General features: G+C 42.2%; 1 protein-coding gene across 1 annotated transcript in view; it reads left to right on the top strand.

Moving 5' to 3' along the window:
* Positions 1–3,290: 3,290 nt before the first annotated feature.
* Positions 3,291–26,470, top strand: part of SPECC1 (sperm antigen with calponin homology and coiled-coil domains 1) — a 342,057-nt gene continuing 318,877 nt past the window's right edge. The window contains 1 exon segment of the mRNA XM_074263920.1: positions 3,291–3,428. The gene's annotated coding sequence lies outside the window, so the exon portion shown is untranslated.

A 26,470-nucleotide genomic window follows, 5' to 3' on the forward strand; every position in this document is an offset into this window, starting at 1 on the left:
ATTTATGAAATTATGAAATTCAGTGAGGACCTCCTGTTTTTTAGGTATTCATCAAGAAAGACCAGAACTGGCAGTGAGAAACAAGGTGCTAATCACATTTTTAATAAGACACAGAGATAAGTGGTGAAAAGTGGGGAGGGATATAGAGGCAGAACATGCAGCTCAGAAATGGGGGGAATGGGATGGTGAAAGAAGGCAGAGTTGGGAAGAAGATGGGGAAAGAGCAAGAGTAAGACAGAAAATATTATTTATGTAATTACAGATTAAAATTGGGAGCACTAGACAGTGTGGACCCTATCAAGAGGGAACAGGGCTTGGAACATAGGAGTTTGAGGTCTCACTTTTATAGGATTTTTTTTTTGGGGGGGGAAACAGACCAATTCCTACCTGTAACATGTAGGGGTTTATTCATTAACATACCCAAATCATCTCAAAATTATCATTAAAACTTCAGTTATCATCCCAAAGTTGTCAGCACCTTTTGATGTTCTGCTGGTCTGGATTTGTGGAGGTCTGGGTTTTATCTAGAATTTTTACATCATAGGATTATAGAATTTTAACAGGTACCCTACATATGCTAGGTTGTGAATTTGAGTTAAAATATGGTAGTTTGCAAATTGTGCTCCTTTGATCTCTGGGACTCTTTATATGTGACTTCTAGGCTCCTCTTTGCAATCTTATTTCTTAAAGATTAAACTAGACCGGAAGGGGAGGATGGAGTCAAGGTCGACCAGAACAAGATAAAATTTTAATACAATAGTAACTACGTGAATTTCTCTCTAGGGGTGATTCTCTACTGGCCACAACTGTCTTTCCTCTCTCCCAGGAAAGGTCTTATTTTATGAAATTATTGACATTTTTAGGTAAATGCCTTTCCTATCATGGCTCACCACCTTTCTGGTAGTTCCTTCTACCATTTTCAGTTACTCATAGGAATTCTGGTAGGACTTCCATCTTTCCAAAACTCACATGGTCACTTGGGACAGGGGAGACAGAGGGAAACTCTTTTTCCATCCCAAGAAATCTCCCTTCCAGGGCTTGGCTGGGGCTCTTCCACTTCTAGAACAGCTAGCTACTACTCTGGCTCTGAACCAGTTTTTTTTTTTTGTTTGTTTGTTTTGTTTTGTTTTTGTTTTTTGCTGAGGCAATTGGGGTTAAGTAAGTTACCCAAGGTCACACAGGTAGGACATATTAAGAGTCTGAGGCTGGATTTGAACTCAGGTCCTCCTGACTTCAGGGCTGGTGCTCTACTCACTGCACCAACTAACTGCCCATGGCTTGCTGTTTTTATAGGACCCCAAGAAGTATAAGTTCTTTTCAACCAAGATGTTTCCTCTGTAGCTTCATATGTCCTTCATCCAATGGTCCCCAAACATAAGGTCCTTTCAATTTCATTAAAGTCTCATCCGTATATTTCAATGAGGGTAAAGGAAAGATCTTTAATCTCTAGCTTTTTATGTTAATTGATTGATTAGTTGCGGAGGGGTGAATAAAATTCCACCTTCACCCTCAAATATTTATATTTCCTTATCTTTGAACAACTTCTTAGTAAAATCTAAACTTTTAGAGGGCAGGGATGTCTCGATTTTGTCTTTGAGTCCCCATTGCCTAGCAAAATGCCTAACACATTATTGGAGTTCAGCTCCAGGGAATATTGAAAGTGTGGATTAGAATTAACTATCCCAGGGCAGCTAGGTGGCGCAGTGGATAGAGCACCAGCCTTGAATTCAGGAGCACCCGAGTTCAAATCTGACCAAAGACACTTAACACTTCTTAGCTGTGTGACCCTGGGAAGTCACTTAACCCCAGCCTCAGGGGAAAAAAAAAAATTAACTACCCCAGGCCAGGCTGTGCTATCTTATTTATTAATCAGAGAGTCAGAGTTTATATACTGTTTAAGCTAGTGTTGCATTAACACCAGCTACCTCCAGGTGATGCTATATACATTCCAGGGTTAATTTACAGATCATACGTTGACATTTAAGTTCCACTTTATCTAATAGATACAAGGTATCTATTGTAAATAACAGTAACCATCAACAAGAAGATATTTATCAAAACAAAACAAAAATATGTAAATGGAATAGTAGCGATACCTCGTGGCTGTCACATGCATTCTCCACCAAGATTATCCTAAATTCACCTGGAGCATGTCTTTTGTTTATTTTTAAGGGAGGTGGTGAGCCAGTGCTTCGAAGTGTTCCCTTTACAGAGAGCGGGTCTCAAGTAATTCCTGAACCGGACTCTTCTTGTATGTGGAGTTATTCAATACTGGCCCTCTATAACTCATAGCAGACATTTTAAAAATGCTTGTTAATTAAAGAGGCTTCTGAGGTTATGTAGTCTTAGCCTTTAATTTTAATTAAAAAAATTTTTTTTTGGCAGTATATATGCATAGGTAATTTTTTACAGCATTATCCCTTGTACTCCCTTCTGTTCCGAATTTCCTCTCCTTCCCCCCACCCCCTCCCCTAGATGGCAGGCAGTCCCATACATGTTAAATGTGTTCCAGTATATCCTAGATACAATACATGTGTGCAGAACCGAATTTCTAGTTGCACAGGGAGAATTGGATTCAGAAGGTATAAGTAACCTGGGGAGAAAAACAAAAAACTGCTCCCAGTTTACACTCATTTCCCAGTGTTCCTTCTCTGGGTGCAGCTGATTCTGCCCATCATGGATCAATTGGATCTTCTCTTGGTCGGAGATTTCCACTTCCGTCAGAATACAAGCCTTTAATTCTATTGAAGAAGAACAGACACCCAGAGAGGGAAAGGAGCGCATCTAAATTCAGACATCGGGTCTTCTGTTTCTAAGGCTCCTCCCACTGCACTACTTATTGCCCCCTTTTTAGACACGAGGAAACTAAGACTAGAAAGGCGGCCCGTCAGTAAATTAACAAGTGGGTTACAAAATGTTTGGGTGCTAAGGGACAGGTCAGTTCTGCGGGAGCCTCCCCAGCTGAGGGAGCTGCGGGGCGGCCTTTGCTGACACAGGGGTCGCGGACTGGGAACGAGATAAATTGGAGGCAGAGGGAGGAGGAGGGAGGTCAGACAAGGCAGCGGCCAGACCGGAAAGCCTTTCCCTCGCCGCACCGGGGGTCAGAGCCGGGCTCGCGCAGCCGGGGAGTCCCGCACTCAGCAGTACTTGGGAGAGCTCACAGGTCTGAAGTTGGGCAGCGGGGCACGCCGGGACGTGTAGTCCCCCTCGGCCCCTGCATCTCTCGGGCCGTCGCCGCGGCGCCGCCGGACTACACTTCCCAGAGTTCCTCGCGGGCCGCGCGTTCTCTCCTGCCCCCTGGCGGCCGCGAGCATAGTCTCAGGTGCCGGAGGGTTCCCGGGGACGCAGAGCATCCGCGAGGCTAGACCAACCTGCTGCTGCGCTGCCCCGGCTCCCGGCCGGCTGCTGCGGGCGGCGGGCGGGCACAGGTGAGGGATGCGCGTGCTGCCTGCTCTCGTGCTGCTGCTGCTGCTGCCCCTGCTGCCCCTGCCGCTGCCCCTGCTGCCGCTGCTGCTGCCGCATCCCCGAGCGGGAGCCGTCGGTCCTGCAGAGCCGGTGCAGCACCTGCCGGGAGGGAGGAGGGAGGGATGCGGGAGGGAGGAGGGACGGAGGGAGGACCGATGGAGGGATGGAGGCGCCGAGGATCCGCAGCCGGGGAAGGAAAGGCTCGGGGCCGGACGGGACTTCCGCCGCCTCTCTTTCCCTTGGAAGGCGTCCTCCTGCCCCCTCTGAGCCTCTGCGCGCGGAGACAGGGACCTTCAACACCCGCCCCCTTTCCTTCCCATCCTAGAGTCCCCCAGAGTGCGTCCCCTTGACCCTGGCGGGCCCAGGCGTGGCCCCCGCTGCCCGCTTCGTTCTGGCCCCGGGGCAGGCTCGGGGTGGGCAAAGGTGCCCCCGGCCCCCAAAGGGTGCCCCCCGTTCCGGGACACCGCTGCCTGAGATGGAGCTGAGCTGCCCCCGCCAGGAGGCGCCTCGCCTGGCTCACCTCAGGGAAAGGAGGGGACGACGGGCCCCCGGCGCATTTGTGGGGTGCCACAGAGACCCAGCGCAACGAACCCCTCGTCCCCGCCCGCCAGAATTTAGCCAGGGCGCCCGGGGCAGGGTGTGCGGACTCCCCCCCCCCCAACTGTGAAATGCACACCCGCTCTGGGCAAGTTCCAGGTAAGGTCCCCGGCTGCGGGTCCGAGCCCGCTCCTCCCGGGGCGGCCGCCCTTTCCCGGGCTGTGGTCCGGGGGCCACCTCTGAAGTGCAGCCAGCTTTATTTAAAAAAAAAAAAAAAAGTCAAGGAGAGCCTGAACCTCTATTCGGCATTTACTCCTATGGGGGATTCATCTCGGAGAAGTGAGCTTATATAATAAGTAGGGGACATTTTCCCAACTGCTGCGTGCTCGTGCTTGCCCTCTGCTGGAGAAAGGACCCGGGACCCTGCAAATGCTTATCGAATGTGCGCTGCGGTGCCCGAGGCCCGAGATAAGGCTGGGAGCGCGGGCAGAGCCCTATCGCAGCCCGCCAGCCTCCCGGGGCGCCGCGCCGGGAGGTTAGATGTCATTCACAGACCTATTTGTGACCAGCACAGAAAAGCAAAATACACAAATTCACTAAAACGGCCTGTGCCGAAAAGGGCCTTAATTGGATCAGATCCCTGCCCCCCCCCCCCCCCTTCAGCACCTTATTAACGGCCCAGTATGGAGAAGAAAGGTCAAGGTCGTGTACTAAAAAGTGGAGGGCAAAGATACGGGCCCAGAGCTCCGGCTCTCCAGGAATTCCTGAGAAAAATTATAAGGGAATGACATTTGCACAGTATCTGTGGTGGGCGGGAGGCCGAGGTCACAGAGGCCTGGAGATTAAGAGAGAAATTTGAAGAGGGGCAGGTCGTTTTCACTTCCGGGAGGGGGGAGGGGCTTCTTGGAGGAGGGGGCCTCGAAGGGAGGGAGAATCCTTCCGTACTTTGAAAAGAGCAAGTGTGTGCAGGGCATTGATAACAGGTTGGGGCCTTGTCCACTTCAGCCAGGTCGGTGACAATTTAGACTAAGTTCGAATGGTTTGGATTTGTTTCTGAATTATAAGAGGACGGGAATAGTGACGGGTTGGAACCAAGCAGAAGAAGTCTAAAAGCTTTTAGACAAATGACAAGACCCTCCCCCTGACCGAGGGCAGATGGCAGAATCTGGGAGTCTAGAGCGGCCTTAAACTATTGCCGCTTGTGACCCCTTTACTCCTGAGAAATTTTACACGATCCTGGGTATATAAATGCACATATATAGAATAGGTATACAAAATAAACATTTATTGGCAATAAATCATGATTTTGCAATTTCCACCTTTAGTTACATGACCCCATGTGGGTCTTGACCCACAGTTTGAGAAGCTTGGATCTAGGGGGCTGTGAGTCCTGGTGGCCATAATGCTAGACTTGGAACCAGGAAGTATTTGGGGACATAATGTCTCAATTATGAAGTGTGAACTCTTTGAACACAAAGTGTTTTATCTTTGTTTTTTGTATCTCCATACATGCAGGTGCTAAGCACATGATAGGTACTTCATTCTTGATTGACTGAGCAAGTTGGTTAATGGCTCCCTGAATGACTTTGCTCAGTCTCCATGAGCCTCAGTGTCCTCCTCTGTGAAAAGGGGGACCAAAGGCATTGCAGGTACCCTCTAGATTTGGGGTCCTATGTGCTCTGCCCACTCTGCTATGTTGCCTCAAAAGCAGTTAGTGTTCATTGTTATAATTAGTTATTCTAGGTGCAGCTCAGTGGTCTAATGGATAGTGCCCTGAGCTGAAAATCAGAATTGTCTGAATTCAAATCTGACCTCAGACACTTACCAACTGTAAGATCCTGGGCAAGTCACTTAACTCCATTTATCTCAGTTTTCTCCTCTGTATAATGGGCTGAAGGAAATTTCTTTATCAAGAAAACCCCAGGTGAGGTCATAGAGAGCTGGACATGACAGAACAACACATCCTAAAATGATCCCCTCTCCCATTGTGCTGGAGAAGTAGAGGTCTGAGAATAATCGCCCCACTGTCACTTTGGAAACCCCCTTTCTGGGTTATGTGGGAGGGGAATGGATGGAGAAGGCTTGTGCACACTCATGCAGGGATCAGGGAGCTGCTCCCTGGCCTTGCCTTGGTTCGGGTCCCAGGTCCTGTGTGTTTCCAGCCTGTGCAGGAAGGCTGATCCCTCAGGTTTCATCGGGACCATGGATTTGGGGTGTGACCTCCCCCCACAGCTCTTCTCCACTGGGCAGGACTGGACCTCATCCGGGAGATACTGACAAGCCTGACAGTTCTCTGCAGGCTCTTATGGTTGGGCTGACAGTACTGTGGGGAAGGTCAGGGTCGGGGGTCTGCTGTCAGTAAACTCCAGCAGACTGCAAATAACAACCCCCTCTCTCCAAGAGGTGTCCCCTGATATTTGAATGTCAGAGTCTAGCTTTACCATAGGACAGATTTTTGAAAAGGTGCAGAATCCAGACATTCTCATCCTGTTCAGGTCCTCAGCCAATCAGTGAGCATTTATTAAGCATCTACTATGTGCAGCTAGGAGGGACAATGGGTAGAGTGTCAGAAAGACTCCTCTTCCTGAGTTAAAATCCAGCCTCAGACACTGACTGGCTGTGTGACTCTGTTCACCCTGTCTACCTCAGTTTCCCTTCTGTCAAATGAAGGTGAGAAGGAGTTGGCAAACAGTCCAGTATCTTTGCCAATACAACCCCAAATGGGGTCACAGAGAGCTGGAAATGATTGACCAACTACAAAATGTGCCAAGGGCTAGAGTTAAAGCAATTCCTGCTTACATTCTTTAAAAAACAGGCTTGAGGGTTGAGGAAGGCTTGTGGGAATTTAGCTGAGACTGGAGAGAGGCCAGGGAAGCTCAGAGGGGGAGAGGAGAGGCCAGAGCTGGCAGAGTGAAGGGCAGTGGATGCAAAGGCATGGAGCTGGAAGTGAAGTGCCCCCTACTTCTGCCGGTGCTAACTTTCCAGGCACCAGGGGGCAGCCCGTGGGGTTTCAGCAAAGATGCTCATTGTGCAGCCCAAAGAGGCTTCTCTGGAGAGTCCGTTTTCTGGGGACTTTGTTACATGGCTACTGAACGAAATCCTGCCTGCCCGCCATGGGGCTCCTTTCCCTACCCGACGAGATAGGCTCTGCCAGAAGCAGAGCAGAAGTCGCTTTGCCGTGGTCCGAAATGGTCATTTTCCCTCTTCTTCCTTCGAAATCTGCTTCTAGTTTCTTAGTCCTGAGGTTCTTCACATCTTTCAGTCAAATCCCCAACTCTGGCTTTTTTATATTTGACTTCCAATCTTTGCAAACTGGGTGAGGCTTTCAGAAGACCAGAGTCTTTGTCCATTTCCTCCTATTGGGGGAATTAGAAGTCCCGCTGCCTTCAGAATGTTGTCCCCATGTCCCCTTCTCTAGGATGCCCTCCCTGATGTCCCTCAGCTGTTGCTGCCCCCCATCCTCCATTCATCCCTAGAAAATAGTACTGGGCAGATACCTGGGCTAGGCTGTGTCTTCTGCAACATGAGTTCTGGGGGCTGCTTGGCTTTGAGAAGTGCCTAGCATATAGTAGGTGCTTGCTGATTGATTCTTAAAAATGGTCCAGTGACACTTTGTGTAGTAAAAGGAACAGTGAGCGGTGGTGATGGTAGTTGTAGAACTAGTAGTTGTAGTGGTAGTAATGGTAATAGTAATAGTGATAGTTGTAGTAGTAGTAATAGTTATAGTGGTAGTTGTAGTACTAGTAGTGGTAGTTGTAGTACTAGTAGTGGTAGTGGTAGTAGTGGTAATAGTAATAGTGGTAGTTTTAGTTATAGTACTAGTAGCGGTAGTGGTAGTGGTAGTAGTGGTAGTGGTAGTAGTGGTAATAGTAATAGTGGTAGTTTTAGTTATAGTACTAGTAGTGGTAGTGGTAATACTAGTAGTGGTAGTGGTAGTAGTGGTAATGGTAATAGTGGTAGTTTTAGTTATAGTACTAGTAGTGGTAGTGGTAATACTAGTAGTGGTAGTTGTAGTACTTGTAGTGGTAGTGGTAGTAGTGGTAATAGTAATAGTGGTAGCTATAGTTGTAGTACTAGTAGTGGTAGCGGTAATACTAGTAGTGGTAGTAGTAGTAGTGGTAATAGTAATGATGGTAGTTGTAGTAGTAATAGTTATAGTGGTAGTTGTAGTACTAGTAGTGGTGTGGTGATAGCAGTAATAGTTATAGTGGTAGTTGTAGTTTAGTAGTAGTGTTAGTGGTAGTACTAGTAGTAGTGGTGATGGTAGTAGGTATAGTTGTAGTGATAGTACTAGCAGAGGTAGTTATAGTAGTGGTGGTAATAAGTGGTTGTAGTAGTAGAGGCAATTGTATTAGTTGTAGTGGTGGTCTTGGTGGTAGTAACAATTATTGTATTAGTTGTAGTGCTAACAGTAATGTAACAGTTGTAATGGTGGTAGTACTAGTAGTAATGGTGGTAATTATAGTACTAGTAGTAATGGTAGTAGTTGTAGTGCTAGTAATAATGGAATGGTGGTGGGGTAGTAGTGCTAGGAATGGTGGTGGTGGTAGTATAGCAGAAGCAAGAATAAAAATAATTGTAATATTACTCGCTAGCATTACATACTGCTTTAATGTTTGCAAAGTACTTTATGAATATTATCTCAAGTGATCCTCATAACAATCTTAAGAAGTGGATGCTATCATTATCCCCATTTTACAGATAAGGAAGCTAAGGCAGGCAGACATTTAGTGACTTGTTCAGGGTCATATAGGAGGTAGGTATCTCAGGCTAGATTTGAACCCAGGATTTCCTGACTAGATCCAATGCTCTATTTACTATACCACTTAGTATCAGATATATATGATCCTAATAGGTGCTTAAGGCTTAAAATTTTTAAAAGTTTGAGACATTTTGTTTTTAAATGACCCTTATTTCTGAATATATCTCTTCTCCCCTACTCAGGGTATCATCCTTTATGACATTGAGTTCAAAAGGGGGGAGGGGCAGAGCATTTCATCAAAACTAAGCAGCACATCATCTAAGTGCAACTTTAGGTAATGTTCCATAACTATAATCTCACACCCCACATGACCCCTGACCCCCAATTTCTCCTAGAAGGGAGAGAGATGTGTTTGCCATCATCTGTTTAGGTCTAAACTTCTCTGAGTTCGTAGAGAATGCAAACATTTTAAAAATTAAAGTACAATTTTCAATTAATCAAAATCTGCCTTTTTTCTTTTCCACCTGTTTGGTTGTCCCCAGCTGAAAAAAGAAAGTACAACTAATCTCCCCAGTGAATCTGTCTAAAGAGTGGGCTGTGCGTCTCCATCTGCCTTGTGGTCATCCAGAGCATCCCTCACTTCTAATTTCAGGCAGGAGGAGGATCTGGAATCGTGGTTGGCTATTGAGTTGATCTGATCTCTTGAGCCCTTCAAAACTTCTGTTTCCTTCACTCTGGGGGCATAGTTCCAAGTTGCTCTCCAGAAAGGCTGGACAGATCACAGCTAGCATGTAACATTTCTTGTTTTTATTTGCGTTGCCTTTTCTTATGCCATAATACATTTCTTCAGGAACATTGTATTTTAGAAAATAATTCCCCTGTCTTTGTTATCCTTTTCTTTGTGTTCTAAGGCCATAGGTAGTGGAGAGATGGTTCAGAGAAAGAAGAAACTAGAAGAAGAGAACTTAGAATAGTATAAATAAATCCAGACATAGACAAAACTTTTTACTGACTTTAAAATATTTGCCTTTGATTTTGTCTAAACTAGATAAGCTCAGCTCAAAACTCTCCCTCTACCCTCACTGCATGCATGAACCTGCATAGAGCACTTTAGCCTGTAGGCGTCTTCTCTTTTTTGAGCTCCTAGCACTTAATTGTTTTTTAATAGATTTAAAAATTGTTTTTACATCATTCTTAAGCAGCTGCCCCATTTCTTTTCTCTATCCTGTTCCAGAGAGCCATCTCTTATAATAAAGAATTAAAAGGAAATAAGAAAGAAGTGGGGGGGGGGATCTAATAGAATCAATCAATACATTGCTAAATCTGATGTAATATTCAATGTTCTTCACCCATGAAAACCACCTCACCCTTGCAAAGTAATGGGGAGAGATGTCTTCTCCCATCTCTCCAATGGGGCCAAATTTGTTCTTTGTGATTTTTTTTTAACATTCACATGATTTCACTAGAAATCTAGTCCTTGACACTGGGCAAATAAGCGCTTAACATCTATTTGCCTCAATTTCCTCATTTATAAAATGGGAATAATGATAATACAAGAAGAGTTATTATAGGATCAAATGAGATAATTATAAAGTACTTAGTTCAGTGCTTGGTATATAGGCACTCTTCCTCTTCCTTCTCCTTTTTCTTCTCTTTCTAAAGCTTTTCAATTTCATTTAATCAAAAAGATCTTGTAAAGAGATCCCTTACAAGATCTGTCTTTTGTCTTGAAAGGAAAAAGTTGTTCTTTGCCTTTCTTTGTATGTCTAGTACTTAATGCCTGTTAAATAGTAGGTGCTCGATAAATGTGTGTTGACTTGAATTTATATTAGAACCAAGAGTGCCTGGGTTAGAGCTATTGGTGCTGAACAACACTTTGCAGATTGTAGGTGTTTAATAGATATTTGTAGAACTTTATCGAGATCCCAATTTATGGTTTTGTCCGTTAAATCCTTGTTTTCGCCCTCATTTTGTCTCTGCAACAGCCCACAGCATTGTTATGACTCCTGAGACTCTTCCTGAGGCTGCTGGGTTTCCGTGGCCAGGGTTCCCATGGCTAGGCTTGGGCAGTGACCACATTCACAGGCTTCCTAGCTAATTATTGTCTGGACTATGTCAGACTGTGAGTTAAAAAGAATGATAAAAGACCTGAAAGGAAGGGAAACAAGTCACATGTATTTTGTCTCCAGCCTTGGAACTTTTCATGAGCTAGCCATAAATTATTTCTCTAAGTTATTAAATGACCTAGAGCAAGTTTTGCTTGGTTGATGAAAAGCTTTTTATTGGCTGCAGAAGGTAGCATCATTGTCCCAGCTTAGGACGTCCCATCCTATGTAGTGATGTCTTACCTGGTACCCTAAGTGGGATGATTTGAAGTGAAAATCCTGGGATGTCATCTGAAGGCTTTGGGATTTGGGTCGGTGTTTACCTAGGATACTGTGCAAGAAATCTCTATTTTCTGGCCTTGTTTCTACTCTTACCCTTTTGAATTAATTACTCACCTTCTGAAGGCATCATGATTGCTTTCGGAAATGGGAGGATCCCAAGGCTTGCATCCTACTTCACTTAAGGAGTGGTGAGAGAATGCTTATAAAATACTAGGAGATGCAGTCGCTAGATGAAAGGCAATATATAAAGCACTGAATATGGAGATTAGTAATGATCACAAAGGCAGCTCTAACTTAAGATCTAAGACATTATTTTCATTTAAAAGAGGAGGATTCACAATATTCTAATAATCATCTATTTTGCTGGATGGTAGAATTTTAGCACAAGATCTGGAAGTGACCTCAGATGCCCTCTATTTCAAATCCATTTTATAGGTGGAAAAATCTAGGTTTAGGGATGGGAGGTAACTGGCACACTTTTTCATTTATTCATCGGAGGCATATGTTGTCTCCCCCTCTAGAACGTCAGCTCCTGGAGGTGAGGGTCTCCCCAGCTCTTTTTTACTATATCTGGTACATATTAAGTGCTCAATAAATGTTTGTTGACTTGACCTACCTTTCCAACATTTTCATACTTGACTCCTCGTGTATTCTGAAGCCCAGTGAGATAGGCCACTTGGCCATCCAGCTATCTCTCCATTCCAGGCTGCTCCCCAAGCCTGGAATTCCCCCTCACCTAACTCCTGGCCTCTTGGATTTTTTTCAAGTCCCAGCTAAAATCTCATCTTCTACAAGGTGCCTTTTCTGATCACTTAAAAAAAAAAAAAAAAATATATATATATATATATATATATATATATATATATATATATATATATATATATATACTTAATGCACATTGCTTTATGAATCATGTTGGGAGAGAAAAAACAGAGCAAAACAACAGAAAAAAGAAGTGAACATAGCTTGTGTTGATTTACATTCAATCTCCATAGTTCTTTTTCTGGATGCAGATGGTGTTTTCTGACAGAAGTGTATTGGGATTGCTTTGGATCACTGAACTGCTGAGAAAATCAAATCTTTCATAGCTGATCTGATCACTCTTAAGGTTATAAGTATCTCTGTTGTTCCTTCTGATTTATCCTGTATTGAGCTTGTTTGCACATGGCGTTTGTGTGTAGTCCCTCATTAAACTGAAAACTCCTTGACTGTATTTTTGTCTCTCTTTATACTTTTAGTGCTTAGCATAATGTTCTACAAACAGAAGATGCTTAATAGATGTTTGTTGGATGACTAGTCTCTTGCCCTTCTTTCTCATCCTCCAGTTCCTCTGACTTCCTGAAGGACCTATTTTACCATTTTTTTTGATAGTCATGAGAATTCATATTTCTTTTGTGCCTTAAAGATTATAAAACACTTGCTTTTCATATTAAGTAGTAGAAAAAGTTTGTTGTCTCCATTGTACAAGGAGAGGATATCTGAGTCAGAGATGTGAAACACTGTGCCCAGAGTCCCATGCTTACTGTCTGAGCTGGGATTTGAATTCAGCTCTCCTTACTCCCCAATCTAGTACTCCATCATAGTTTGCTGCTTCTCATTTATTACTTGTATTGTCATTTTTAATGGATAATACATACAAACATATAGCATATATCTCCATACATATATGGACTATATTTATATATGATATACATGTCTGTGTTTGTATATAAAATATGTATAAGGATGTATTTATATAATATACACTTACATATATATTTGGATTACATTGACAAATACACATATGTACAAATATATGCATATATGAAATATGTGTATTTGTATACACATGAGTATTTATATATATATATTGGAATATGGCTGTGTGTATCTATATATAAATATATATATATATATATATACAAATATTTAAATACATATACATTTACAAACATAGACTATGTAAATATTTGTGTATAAATACATACTATATGTACTTGTGTATAATATGTAAGTATATAAATATTTATATATATATGTATATATACATATATATTTGGAATATATTTGTATATAGCTATATGTATGATATACAAGTCTATATATATACATTTATATAAATATATGGACCATATATTATTTGCATAAAATATGTGTAAATACATGAGTGTGTATCTGTGTGTTTAATACCTAGATTAAGCTCTGATTTGTAGCATTTATCAATTTCCAAGGCATAAATGTTTTCGGTGAAAATTTAACAATTGGCTCTCCCTAACCCATTAGTGAGCTGGCTCTAGCGCACTCCGGGATGCCCCAGGCAACAGTTTATCCTTATGCCAGAGGACTCCCTCTCTTCTGGGTCCTCAGTGGTCAGTGATGTCTTGCTTAGTAATTACAGCGCGTGGGTCCAGGTTTGGCCAGAGGGCCTTAGTTTGATCCTAGCTTAGTCAGTTATTCTCTGTATACTTTGAGCAAAATCACTTAATGGTTAGGGACCTCAGTTTCCTCATCTGTAAGTTGACTTGGATAGGCTCTGAAACCTCTTTCATTTAGAGAGTGAGTTCCCAAACTCTCATCCTCAGGTCCGGGCTATAAAAAGAGAAACTCTTTAGTTTGAGAGGGAAGTATCCCACCTGAGCCACTTTACTTGCTTAACTTTAAGGACAGTGGGACATGTGGGAATCTTTAGGCCAATGGATGTCTCATTCATAAAATAGAGATTGAACATTATATCACAAACTCTGCTCACTCAGTAGGTACTTTAAGGTTCTCCTGGTTTTATAAAAAGTCCTTCTTAAATTATCCTAGAACCATCTGGATCTGGCCTTTGCCCCCTTCCCCCCAACCCTTCCTGGTATCATACCTCTCTGGATACATTTGTGTTTTTCTCCTAGTAGAAGTAAGATTTTTGGGAAAGTAGGAAATATTTTTATCCCTAATGTCATATATAATAGAACCTTAAGCAATGTATATTTAGGCTGAATTTCTGAATTCATTGATATGAGCATTCTTGGTGAAAAAACTCTTATCTTGTAACTAAACATCTGCTGTCCAGAGTCTTAGAGAAGAAAATTCATGGCTGGCTGAGGATCAGTGTAGCCAAAAGGTCAGAGGTGGGTTTGATAAGCCTTTCTAATTTTGAGATTGGTTGTTTTCCAGTGGGCCCCACTGCCTTTCCTGAGAGTGGATGGCTGCCAGGAGAGTTCATCTCCAGAGGGACTCGGGAGACCTTCAGACCTGCTTTTAACTCCTCCACTTCCTCCATCCCCACTCAGTCTCATACACATGACACTATAAGTGGACCAGGAATTGGCACCTAGGAATGGGGCTCACCAGGAGGAGATTCTGTTGGTATCTCCGTCTCCATGACAACATTAGAGCTCCTGCTCGGTTAAGAACCTCCCTGAGGCCTGGTTCAGTGGCTTGTACCCACCTATGAACCAGCAGGAGGATTCACAATTTCGTGGCAGTTTTAGACGGAGAGTGAGGGTATCCTTCAAGAAGGATCGACTCAACCTCTTGGTGTCCTGAGGTCTGTGTTTTTATGGTTCAGAGTCACATTGGAGGCTCTTTCTCTTCTGCTCTCTGCAATGTTGTTGCTCTGGGATTTCCCACAGGGCCGCTGGCCTAGAGGGGCTAGTTCCCCCCAAAAAAGAGTGTTTTGATAGCACATAGCTTCTCATATTGGGTGGCCAGATTTGCCATCAAAGTCTATATTACTGGGGCTCATTACCAGTTAAGTTACCATCTGAATTAATTAACCCTTTTTTGACACCTTTGGGATAGTTTATATCCACTGACAATTAATTAACTATGAGTGGTTTTTTTCTTCCTCTAAAGTTCCTTTTCTTTATATTCCTAACATCTAAAATGGATCCTTTCCCACTTAATAAATATCCTTAAAATAGGTGTTTGTTGTTGTCCAGGCATTTCAGTCCGATCCAACTCTTTCTGATCCCATTTGGGATTTTCTTGGCAGAGATATTGGAGGGGCTTGCCATTGTCTTCTTCAGCTCATTTTCCAAATTGGGAAAATTAAGGCAAATAAGGTTCAGAATTACACTAGTAAATGTCGGAGGCTGGGTTCATTCCCTGTTTCTATCACTACTTCTCTGGTTACATTTTGTGATTTGCTTCTAGTAGAAGTAATTTTCTGGGGGAAGTAGGAAATATTTTTATCCCTGGTGTCTCATATATAATAGACCCTTAAGAAATTTGTGATTTAGGACTGTATTTCTGAATTCATTAATAAAAGGGGGGGGGATTCTTGGTGAAAAGACTACCTTGTAAAGATGACCTTTGTTAATCTACTCAGTTCCCTCAATTGTAAAATGAGGGGGATTAGAAATATATGCTATGTTACTGACTCTGTGGTCTTGTGATCCTTAGTGGAGTGATCTTCAAGATCAATAATGAGAGCTGAGCCTGTGTGAAGACATACAGGATCCAGCAGATGAGGGGGATTTGAGTCTTGCACTCAGATGATCTTGGGAGCATTGCCTTTGCTATCAGTTCACACATGATGGGAGCTTCTTTTCTCCATCTTTTTTGGAATCACTGTTCTGTAAATAAATTCCCTCACGAAGCTAGGAACTAGCTCTTCCAAGAATGGAAGCCTGAAGCAGAGACCACCAAGATTCTCTTGATGGCATCCTGGCTGCCTCTGTGTGGGAGGGCAGCCTCTACAGCATAGGGAACCTGTGGACAAATTTCCCGGGACATCTTGAACGTATGACTTCCTTCGGCACAGCACAGTGGCCTGTGCCGACCGGGACAGCTCCAAGTTGCTAGTGGTGGTGCATTTATTTTCAATAGTTCAGAACGCCAGCAGTTTCATCTCAGATCTCTGTCACTCGGTTGCCAGTCATTTTGGATGCATAGATTGCTAGAAGCTCTTGTTCTGAACAATGAATCTTCAATCATCTTGGATGAGTTTATGGAATTGGAATCTTATTTGGCTTATTATCACTTTCCATCTGGAAGCACCATGATGCCATGACTATCACACTGTGACTTATTGTTCTCTAATAAATAGAATGGATGGATGGTACCAAATCATGAAACAGATTGTTGGGAAGGGATTCACCAACAAATCTATCAGATTTCTGGTCACTCCAGAAGTCATTCCACATACAAAGACAAGAATCAGTTTTCATGAATTTCTGATATCTAATCTATTTAATATAAGTCCTAGTAGCTTAATATTTGCTTTGGTGACCTCCATTATGACCTAGTTCAGGACATAGAAAATGGCAAAAATGTTGTGGATGCTCCTCTTTTTTTGCCCCCCTAAGGCAAAGAAATACATATTTATTTAACATTTATTTTGTGCCAGGAACTGTGCTCAATGCCTTACAAATATTTGATCATTTGATCTTACATCATGAGTCCTCTAGAATTGTGGGTAGTCATTGCAGGGATCAATGTTGGGAAGTTTTTCAAAAGTTGTTTGTCTTTATAGAATTGTTGTTTTGTACAAATTACTCTCCTGGTTCTGTTCTGATCACTTCACTGTTCATCTGTTTGTACAAATCTCCCCAGGTTTCCATAAAACGATGTCTTCTTACCATTTCTTACAGCACAATAGCATTTCACTGTATCCATTGGTATAATTTGCTCATCCTTTCCTCAATGGTTGGACTGTTTCCAGTCTTTTGCCACTGAAAAAAGATTTGGTACCAATATTTTGTACAAATGGGTTCTTTTCTTCTTTCTTTGATCTCTTTGGGATATAGACCAAATAAGGTATGGCTGGGCCAATTGAGGGATATTTTTGGTCACAGTCCCAAACTGCTTTGCAGGATGGTTGTATCATTTTCCAGCTCCATCAATGGTACTCCCTATTTCTGCCACTATTTGCTATTTTCTTTTTGGTCATTTCTTTAGTTAATCTGATGAGTGTGAGATGCTTTACCACAAGGTGCTTTAATTTGCATTTCTATTACTAGTATTATTATTAGTAATGATTTAGAAAATTTTTATATAGACTTTATATATATGTATACACACATACACACACACACACACACACACACATATATATATATATATATATATATATATATATATCCAAGGTCTTAAAGGTTATTATATATATATATATATATATATATATATATATGTATATGTGATGTTCATTTTTCTATTCCTCCTCCTAAGGACTCTCTAGAATTATACAATTGGAAATCCTTCTCTGGCTACCATACCCGTTGAAGTGGAGTTACTTGATATAGCTCTACCTCTGTGATAATGTAGAATTGGGATCTGGAGTTAGATCAGAATAGTGTACTCCTAGGTGAGGAAGCTCTCTTCACCTGTCCAGGCTGGCACCTTCTTTGCAAGTGAAAGTCTTAGAGAGTTTCCAGAAGCTGGACTTAAATAGAAATGAGGACACTAAACTTTATGTAAGGATCCCTGATGGTTGTATATAAGTATTATCTCATATTTTATTTATTTTGTTAAATATTTCCAAGTTAAATTTTAGTCTCCTTTGGGTTCTGTTTTTGGTATCTGTGACCTAGAACCCTGAGAGTTAAATGACTTTTCCAAGTCCGGACAGCCAGTAAGTGTTAGAAATAGGACTAGAATTCAGATATTGGCTTCTTCTGTTCCCCACCCCTCACATTCTGCTTTCTCTTACTCACTAGAATACTATTAATATAATGTCATTATTCATGAATGAATGAATGAAAAAAGTATTTATTATGCACTTGCTGTGTGCAACGTACTGGAGCTATAAATAGAACAATAAGACAGCCCCTACTCTGAAGACACTCACCACAAAGAAGATGTTTTAGCATCAGAGGAAAAGGTCCCTTGGTCTTTTGATAAATGACTTTTTAAATAAACTTTAATAATAATAATACAGTTCATATAATATTAAGTATTTTGTAAATACTGCACATATTTTTAGGGGCCAAGTAGCATACCTATTTTACAGATGAGAAAACTCAGGCTCATGAGGTTTATATAGTGCTTTAATGTTTATAAATCTATTAATTTGCTTTAAAATATTTTACAGATATATGCTTCACAGATTATTTATTGCTTTACAAATATTTTATTCTCCTTACAACCATGGGAAATAGGTGCTATTATTACTCCCATTTTACAGAAGAGGAATAAGAGGCTGACAGAAGGAAAGGGAAGAAAGCAAGTATTTATATAGTGCCTACTATGTGTCAGGCACAGTGTTAAGCCCCTCCCCTTTTTTTTTTTAAACAAATATTGTTTCCTTTGATCCTCACAATAACACAGAGGGAGGGGGCAGGGATAGGGGCTGTTATAATCTCCATTTTATAGACTAAGACAGAGTGGTTAAATTTTTTGCCTAGGCTGTATTTGAACTCAGGTCTTCCCCAAGCCAGGCCCAGTGTTCTATCCATTATTTCACTAACTGCATTTAGAGATTAAGGGACAAGCCCAGGGTCACTCAGCTAGTCACCCTCAGGCTTCCCTACTTGAGACCAGCCTTTCCATGTTGCCTTCATTAATTTAATACGGAGACAGCCTCCTCAGAGAGAGTCCCCTAGCTTTTTTTTGGGGGGGGCATTTAGAATCAAGTTTGTTTAATTTTTAGAACAAGTGTAACACACACACTCATTCTCGCTCGAGAGAGTGCCAAACAGAAAGGCAATTTTTGCCCTATCTTCAGTGACCATGTTTCCTGAACCGAAAGTGTAGACACAAAAGCTAACAAAGGACATTCTTTTCATTAAACCTCATTAAAAATATGTATTCTTTTTCTTGAAATCTGGATTGCTCTGAAAAATCAGCAAAGCCTCTAAGGCTGGGTTTTCAGATTTTATTTTTAAAAACTTTTTATTTGGTTCAAAATTTTTCCAGTGGTCGCTGTACCTATGGGCAACAGATTCAAAGGACAAATAAAGTGTGAGAAGAAAATTCATCTCTCATGAACAGGAATATTTTTGCTCGGTTCTATCATAAAGAGAACCAAAGTTATTCATGGGTTTACAATGACACATTGGTTATTTTGAGTAATAACTTATTCTAATTTTTAAAAAATATTGTTGGTTTTTTTTTGTTTTTACATCATTTTCAATTTGGTTTGTATCTCTCCTCTATTTAGAGATAATTCCTATAACAAAGAATGAGAGGAAAAAAAGGCAGTTTTACCCATCAGCTGGAAGTAAACTAGTTTGTATGGTGTTTATGCCCATCTGTTCTCTATCTCAACAAAGAAGGGAGGAAAATGGAAATTTTCATCTCTTAGGAAATGGCAGAATTGATCCATAAGTAAGAATCCTTGCAGGTCACATTTTTGACTTAGATTTTTTTCCCCCCCTGAGGCATCTGGGGTTAAGTGACTTGCCCAGGGTCACACAGCCAGGAAATGTTAAGTGTCTGAGAACAGATTTGAACTCGGGTCCTCCTGACTTCAAGGCTGCTGCTCTATCCACTGCTCCATCTAGCTGCCCCTTGACTTAGATTTAAGTAAGGTTGTAATATGTAAGGTTACCTATATTTTATTGTGGTTTTTTTAATGTCACATAAATTACATTTATTTAAATACATTTGTTTTTTAAATATATAAAATTACATTTTAATGTATTTCTGGTTGCTTGGTGTAGCTTACAGACAGGCTTGTTTAGTATCCCTGTTTTTAGGGACCAAACTTGATGGCTAATTGATTTGAAGTACACATGGAGGAGAATTTGCTGCTTGAGAGTGTTGTAGGAACAGGGTATGTTCAGTCTTGGTTCCTTTAACAGTTTTTTGATTGCACTCTATGGAGAGCCTAGAGCAGGGTTTTTGGTTGGTTTGTTTATTTTTTGCAACAATTAGTCAATGCTGGTCCCCAAGTTTCCCAGAGGTAGTCTGGACTTAGTTATGACTCCCTAATGATAATTACTTCTTGCTTTCCTTTCTGACTCCAGAGAGTAAGCAGCCCAAATGGCCTCAAACCCACAAACACCAGATCTTCCCAAATCGGTTGTGTCTGCTGGACGCCATGATTTCCTTTTTCACCAAGGACTATGTGAGTCTCCAGTTTGCATCCCTGAATGCAGACGGAGAAAACATCTACTAAGGATGGACGTGACTTTTCCATTAGGGAAGAGCAATGATTATGCTAATGTTTTCATGTTGCTCTAACCTCACTCCTCTGACTCCAGAGAATAAATGACCACAATTTCCTCAACCCCTAAGCATTGGACCTTCCCAAACCGGTTGTGTCTGCTAGACACTGCAATTTCCTTTTTCACTAGGGACTGTTAGGCTTCAGTTTGAAACATAAGCAAATATCTACTAAGGATGGACGTGACTTTTTCATCAGGGAAGAGCGGTGATGATGACCATGTGGGACAACGGTTTTGGAAATATCTCCTCACTCCGGGGAGCCATGGTTCCTCTAATAATTAACGAAAATTCTCTTGTTCTGGAAGATCACGGATGAAGATTCAAATGGATGTGTGCCCCAGTAGGAAGGTACCAGCTGGCATCTTAATACCTCTTTTGCCAGTTATAAGGCTCCGGCATCTGCCGCAAGTCAAAAAATCGATTCCCTGTGGAACGATGCTTTGCTGACCCTTCTATGAGGTTATTGGGTTCCCCCCCCAAAGAGAACTAATGGATGGAAGCTGATCAATCTGTATTCTTCACTAGTGACAAGGGGAATGAATTTTCAGGCCATCCAGGGAAGTTAGGATGCAGGCTGTAGACTTGAAAGAGATGGGAGCTAGCTAGCTAGTCCATCTGGGGAACAAAGGACGCTTTGGCATTAATTACACATGCATTCTGGCCAGCTCGCGGCTCTTGTTCTCTGAGCACAATGATCGATGGGCGCAGGTGAGCCAAAGGGTGTCCTGGGAGAACTTCTAGACGTGTTTCTCGAGTTCCGGAGGCAGGTGTCTCACAGAAACTTTTCCCAGTTGAGCCCCAAATTCATTTAACTTTGGAAAAGTGTGTGTGTGTATATACACATATATACATGTGATTTTGTGTATATATAAATATATAATTATGTGTATATATGCATATTTATATACATGTGATTGTGTGCATCTCTATATAAACATATATACATTTGACTGTGTGTATATGCATATTTATATACATATGATCATGTGAATGTAGAACCACACATATACATAATTTGATTTATGTGTACATCTGCACACACACATATATAATTGTGTGTGCATTTCTATAGCCACATATACATCTAGTTATGTGAGTGTATGTATAAGCACACACACCTATGTATGCTCAGAACATAAAGTAAATACAGAGCTGATAGGGAGGGAGGGCACAGCCCTTGGGGAGCCAGCAAAGCTTCCTGCAGAGTGTGCTGGGAGAATTTTCTCTCAAAGGAAAAGGGCGATTCTTTGAGGTGAAGGGGAGGACTCCAGGCCAGTGCCAAAGTGCAGAGGGATGGGACATTTCTGGACTTGGAGGGCTGTGTGGGAGGAGGAGAAAAAGGTGAGCTTGAGTTAACTTGCAGGTCCTAGAGGAGGGCAGGGGGAACAGGCAGCTAGCACCACAGAGTACTGGGCCTAGAGTTAGGAAGACTCATTTTCCCTGAGTTCAAATCCAACCTTAGACACTTACTGGTTGGGTGACCGTTTGCCTCAGTTTCCTCTTCTGTCTTATGAGCTGGAGAAGAAAATGGCAAACCAGTCTGATATGTCTGCCAAAAAAACCCACAGTGGGTCAGACATGACTGAAACTACTGAACAGCAACGAAGAGGAATAATGCTTCACGAAAGGTAGAGTAGGGGTGAGCATATGATAATAACAACAATCATAACTATCATTTATATTGTAATTTAAGGTTGTTTTACAAGTATTATTTCATTTTATCCCCATAACAATCCTCATTAATAAGTGCTATTATTACCCCCTCCCTATTTTATAATTGAGGAAACTGAGGCAAACAGGATAGAATGTCACATAGCTCAAGCTCAAGGTCACACAGCTAATAAGTGTTTAAGGCTGGATTTGAACTTAGGGCTTCCTGTTTCCAGATCTAGCACTCTATCCACTGGGCCATCTGGCTTCCCCTCTCTCCCCAAATCCTCCCAACAATAGTGGAAAGTAGGAGCTTTATTTTATCATCTGTATTTTATGGAGGGGAAAACAGAAGCAGACGGAGTAGTTCAGCTGCCTCTTCGGGAAGTGCTGATGATTAAGACAGGTAGAGAGCGACTGAGCCAAGATGGTCACTCAGACCCTTCCTGGAAAGTGTCCAGGTCTGGAATCCTTCTTGATTCTTTTCCTAGTGAATTCCTCATTCAGGAAAGTTAGATGACAATCGTAGAAACTGAAAAACTGGGGAGAACCCCAACTTGTTAGATTGGCCCAGGCCCATGAAAGTGCTTTTCAGTCTATATAATACTTTGAGTTGCTGGTTTGGAAAATTGCCTCCCCTTGAAAATGATGATGAAAAAAGAGCTGAGAAGTCAATAGGTTTTAAGATGAATTCCCATATTATCAATATCAGTGTCTAATAAGGGTCGTGATTCAAAAGCAGGCACCTTTAAATAGCCATCAGCTTCTCTGGTTGCCATGGGAATGGCTAACTGGGGACTGCTGGCTGATGGAGATCTCTTCTTTTGGGCAATGATTAGTTTTTCATGTTTTTCAACTCTGGGAAGGGGGCAAATTTTTTGGGGGGAAGGAAATCAGCTCGATCTTTTTGGTATTGATTGAAACAAATATAGCAGTGGGGGCTGGTGCTGACCCAGGGAAGTGGAACCCCTGGATGCACTTGTGCATTACCCATCTGCATTGCACAGAGGTAGCATGTTCCTCCAGCCTGAGCAAGAAATAAAATGAGGAGCCACCCACCTGCCTGTAGGGATGGGGGGACAAGCATTTCAGCAAACTTTGAGCCCCACTCGTGAACCCTAACCCTTTAGACGAAGATCATCCATGCATTTACCCAGGAGAGAAACTTGAATCATTTTCTTTCTGAGTTCCCAGGGCTTATGACTGCAGGACACAAATGCTGCATTGCAGTCTCCCGTCATGTGGTTCTGCTTGACAAGATAGATAAAGTGGGACTGCAGTGATGGGGGCTTGTCCTGGGAGACATCCATCCTGCTAATGTTGGTCTGCCCTGTGCTCTGGAGGCTCTCAGGAGATCCCTAATAGGGCTGTGGTCTTTGGTGGTCTGTGGGACTGAGGATTAGGAGGAAGCCCAAAGCAGCCATCTCTGCTTCTGAATGACACTGGGGGCTAATGGAAAGAACAGTGGAGTTGAAATCAGAAGAGACCTGGGTGCAAATCCTGATTCAGATATTTTCCAGTGATGTGAGTAAAAATAATTATGAGCTGACATCTACCTTATGCTTTGCATATATTATTTAATTTGATCTTCACAACAATTTTGTGAGTTAGGCGCAGCTCTTGTTATTAAGGGGCTGAAATTAAGGGATGACAGAAATTGTTCAGAGTCACACAGCTAGAGAATGTGTTTGAGGTTAGATTGGAACTCAGGTCTTCATTATGCCAGGTGAAATGCTCTGCCCACTGTCCTAAACTGCTTCTTAGTAAGAGCAAGTCTTAGAATCAGGTTTAGGATACAGTGGGATCTTAGGGGCCACCTGGTCTAGACCTTTCATTTTATAGATGGAGAAATTAAGGCCCAGAGAAGGGAAGGGATCTCTCAGAGACACACAGGTAGTTAAGTGGCAGAGGTAAGATCCATGCTGAGACAGACAGAGACAGAGACACACACACGCACCGACAGAGACAGAGACAGAGAAACAGAGAGACAGAGGCAGAGACAGAGAAATTGAGAGAGACAGAGACAGACACACACACACACAGAGAGACAGACAGAGAGAGAAACAGAGACAGAGGCAGAGGCAGAGACACACAGGTAGTTAAGTTACAGAGGTAAGATCCACGCTGAGACAGAGAGACAAACAGACAGACACACACACACACACACAGAGACAGACAGAGACAGAGACAGAGAAACAGAGACAGAGACAGAGGCAGAGACACACAGGTAGTTAAGTTACAGAGGTAAGATCCACGCTGAGACAGAGAGACAAACAGACAGACAGACACACACACACACACACACACACACACACAAAGAGGCAGAGACAGAGACAGAGAAACAGAGAGAGACAGAGACAGAGAAACAGTGAGAGAAACAGAGACAGAGGCAGAGGCAGAGACACACAGGTAGTTAAGTTACAGAGGTAAGATCCACGCTGAGACAGAGAGACAGAGACAGAGACACACACACACACACAGAGACAGAGACAGAGAAACAGAGACAGAGACAGAGGCAGAGACACACAGGTAGTTAAGTTACAGAGGTAAGATCCACTCTGAGACAGAGAGACAGAGACAGAGACACACACACACACACAGAGACAGAGACAGAGAAACAGAGACAGAGACAGAGGCAGAGACACACAGAGACAGAGACAGAGGAGAGACAGAGACAGAGACACACACACACACACAGAGACAGAGACAGAGAAACAGAGACAGAGACAGAGGCAGAGACACACAGGTAGTTAAGTTACAGAGGTAAGATCCACGCTGAGACAGAGAGACAAACAGACAGACAGACAGACAGACACACACACACACACACACACACACACACACACAAAGAGGCAGAGACAGAGACAGAAACAGAGACAGAGACAGATAAAGATACACATAGAAACAAGAGATAGAGAGACCTACAGAGAAACAGAGGGAATAAGAGAGAAACACAAACAGAAAGACAGAGACAGAGATAGAGACAGAGAAAAAGAGAGAAAGAGACAGAAAAAGAATGACAGAGAGACTGAGACACAAACACAAAGAGAACAGAGACAGTGAGCAAGACAAACAGAAAGACAGAGACAGAGAGAAAGAGACAGAGGAACAGAGAGAGAGGTGATGGAGATCATCCAGGAACACCAGATGATTTAAAAATTATTTGTACTTTAGACTGTGTTATTTGATATCAGAAGCAGCAACATTACCTTCCTATTTTCGTTTTGCTTAGGTTAACATAAAACTCTGTTTTGCCCTTCAGCAATCTGGCATCTGTCCCCACCATTCTCCCCAGGCAACTCCCTTCAAGGTGACCGTATTGCCAAATCCAGTGGCTTTTTGGCTGACCTCCTCCTTTTGGGATCCTTTGACATTGTGCTCCAGCCCCTCCTGCTATAAACCACCTCCACTTTTGGCCTCCCTTATCTTGTTGTTCTTGTGGTCTTCCACCTACTTCCCAGATTGCTTCTTTTTTACTTTTCTGGATCTTCCTCCTCCACTTCTAAGTGTGTGTTCCTGAAGTTTCTATCCTAGCTCTCTTCTCTGTTCTTTCCTCCTCGGAAAAAACCACTATTTCCATGGCTACCGTTATCTGCTCTTTGCAGGTGTCTTTGGAATCTCTAACTCGACCTTCAATCTGTTCCCAGAACTCTTAGTCCCATATTTCCCATTGTCTTGTTGGAAATCTCTCTTTGGATTCCTATATCAATGCAATCAGAAGGTCAATTACAAGAAGTTCTAAACACTCTGTCCTTTGTGATCTTAGAGATTTGTATGAAGCACTAAAAGTTCAGTGAGTGATGAGCATTTATTTTTAAGTGCTTAGTATGTACCAGGTAAAGCCTTGGACCTTAATGTTATCAATGTGAAGGGTGGTGGAAAATATTCGGGGGAAAGTGGATCAAGACCAAGATTTGGAAAAGGTCAAAGACTTGAAAATTGTTCAAAAGCCTTATTCTGGTAGATCATGAATACTTAATTCAGGAAGAGAATCAGATGGTGCTAGATGAGGAAACACCAGATGACATCACCCGTCTATCTTTGGTCCCACAGTTATTATGCAACTATGAGCAGGATTCTGTATGGAAGTGACTGGTGAAAAATGTGGGAATAATTTCTGAATCAGGCGGTCATGGTCAAAATCAAGCTCTGAATGAGAGATGAGAAGATTCCATCTGTAATCACAGTATTCAGGACAACAGTTGACATTGGGAAATGGATAAAGTAGAGATATTGTCTGTCTTTTTTTTTTAAATATATTTTTAGTGTACATTGCTTTATGAATCATGTTGGGAGAGAAAGATTAGAGCAAAAGGGAAAAACCATGGGAGAGGAAAAAAAAAAGGAAAAAGAAATGAACCTTGCATGTGTTGATTTACATTCAGTCTCCTTAGTTCTTTTTCTGGATGTAGATGGCATTTTCTGTCCAAAGTCTATTGGGATTGCTTTGGATCATTGAATCACTCTTGAAGAGCCAACTCTTTCATACTTAATCATCGTACATTTTTGCTGATATTGTCTCTTCACATCATTATGTCGTAGAGAAATTTGAGCTAGGACAGAGAACATTCCTCCTCTTCTTCTCTTCTTCCCAATACGTCCCTCTTTTTCTCCCATCTTTGTTCTGTTCTTCTTCCTTTTCCTCCCTTCT

The sequence above is a fragment of the Sminthopsis crassicaudata genome, chromosome 4, assembly GCF_048593235.1.
Source record: "Sminthopsis crassicaudata isolate SCR6 chromosome 4, ASM4859323v1, whole genome shotgun sequence".
NCBI classification, from domain to species: domain Eukaryota; kingdom Metazoa; phylum Chordata; class Mammalia; order Dasyuromorphia; family Dasyuridae; genus Sminthopsis; species Sminthopsis crassicaudata.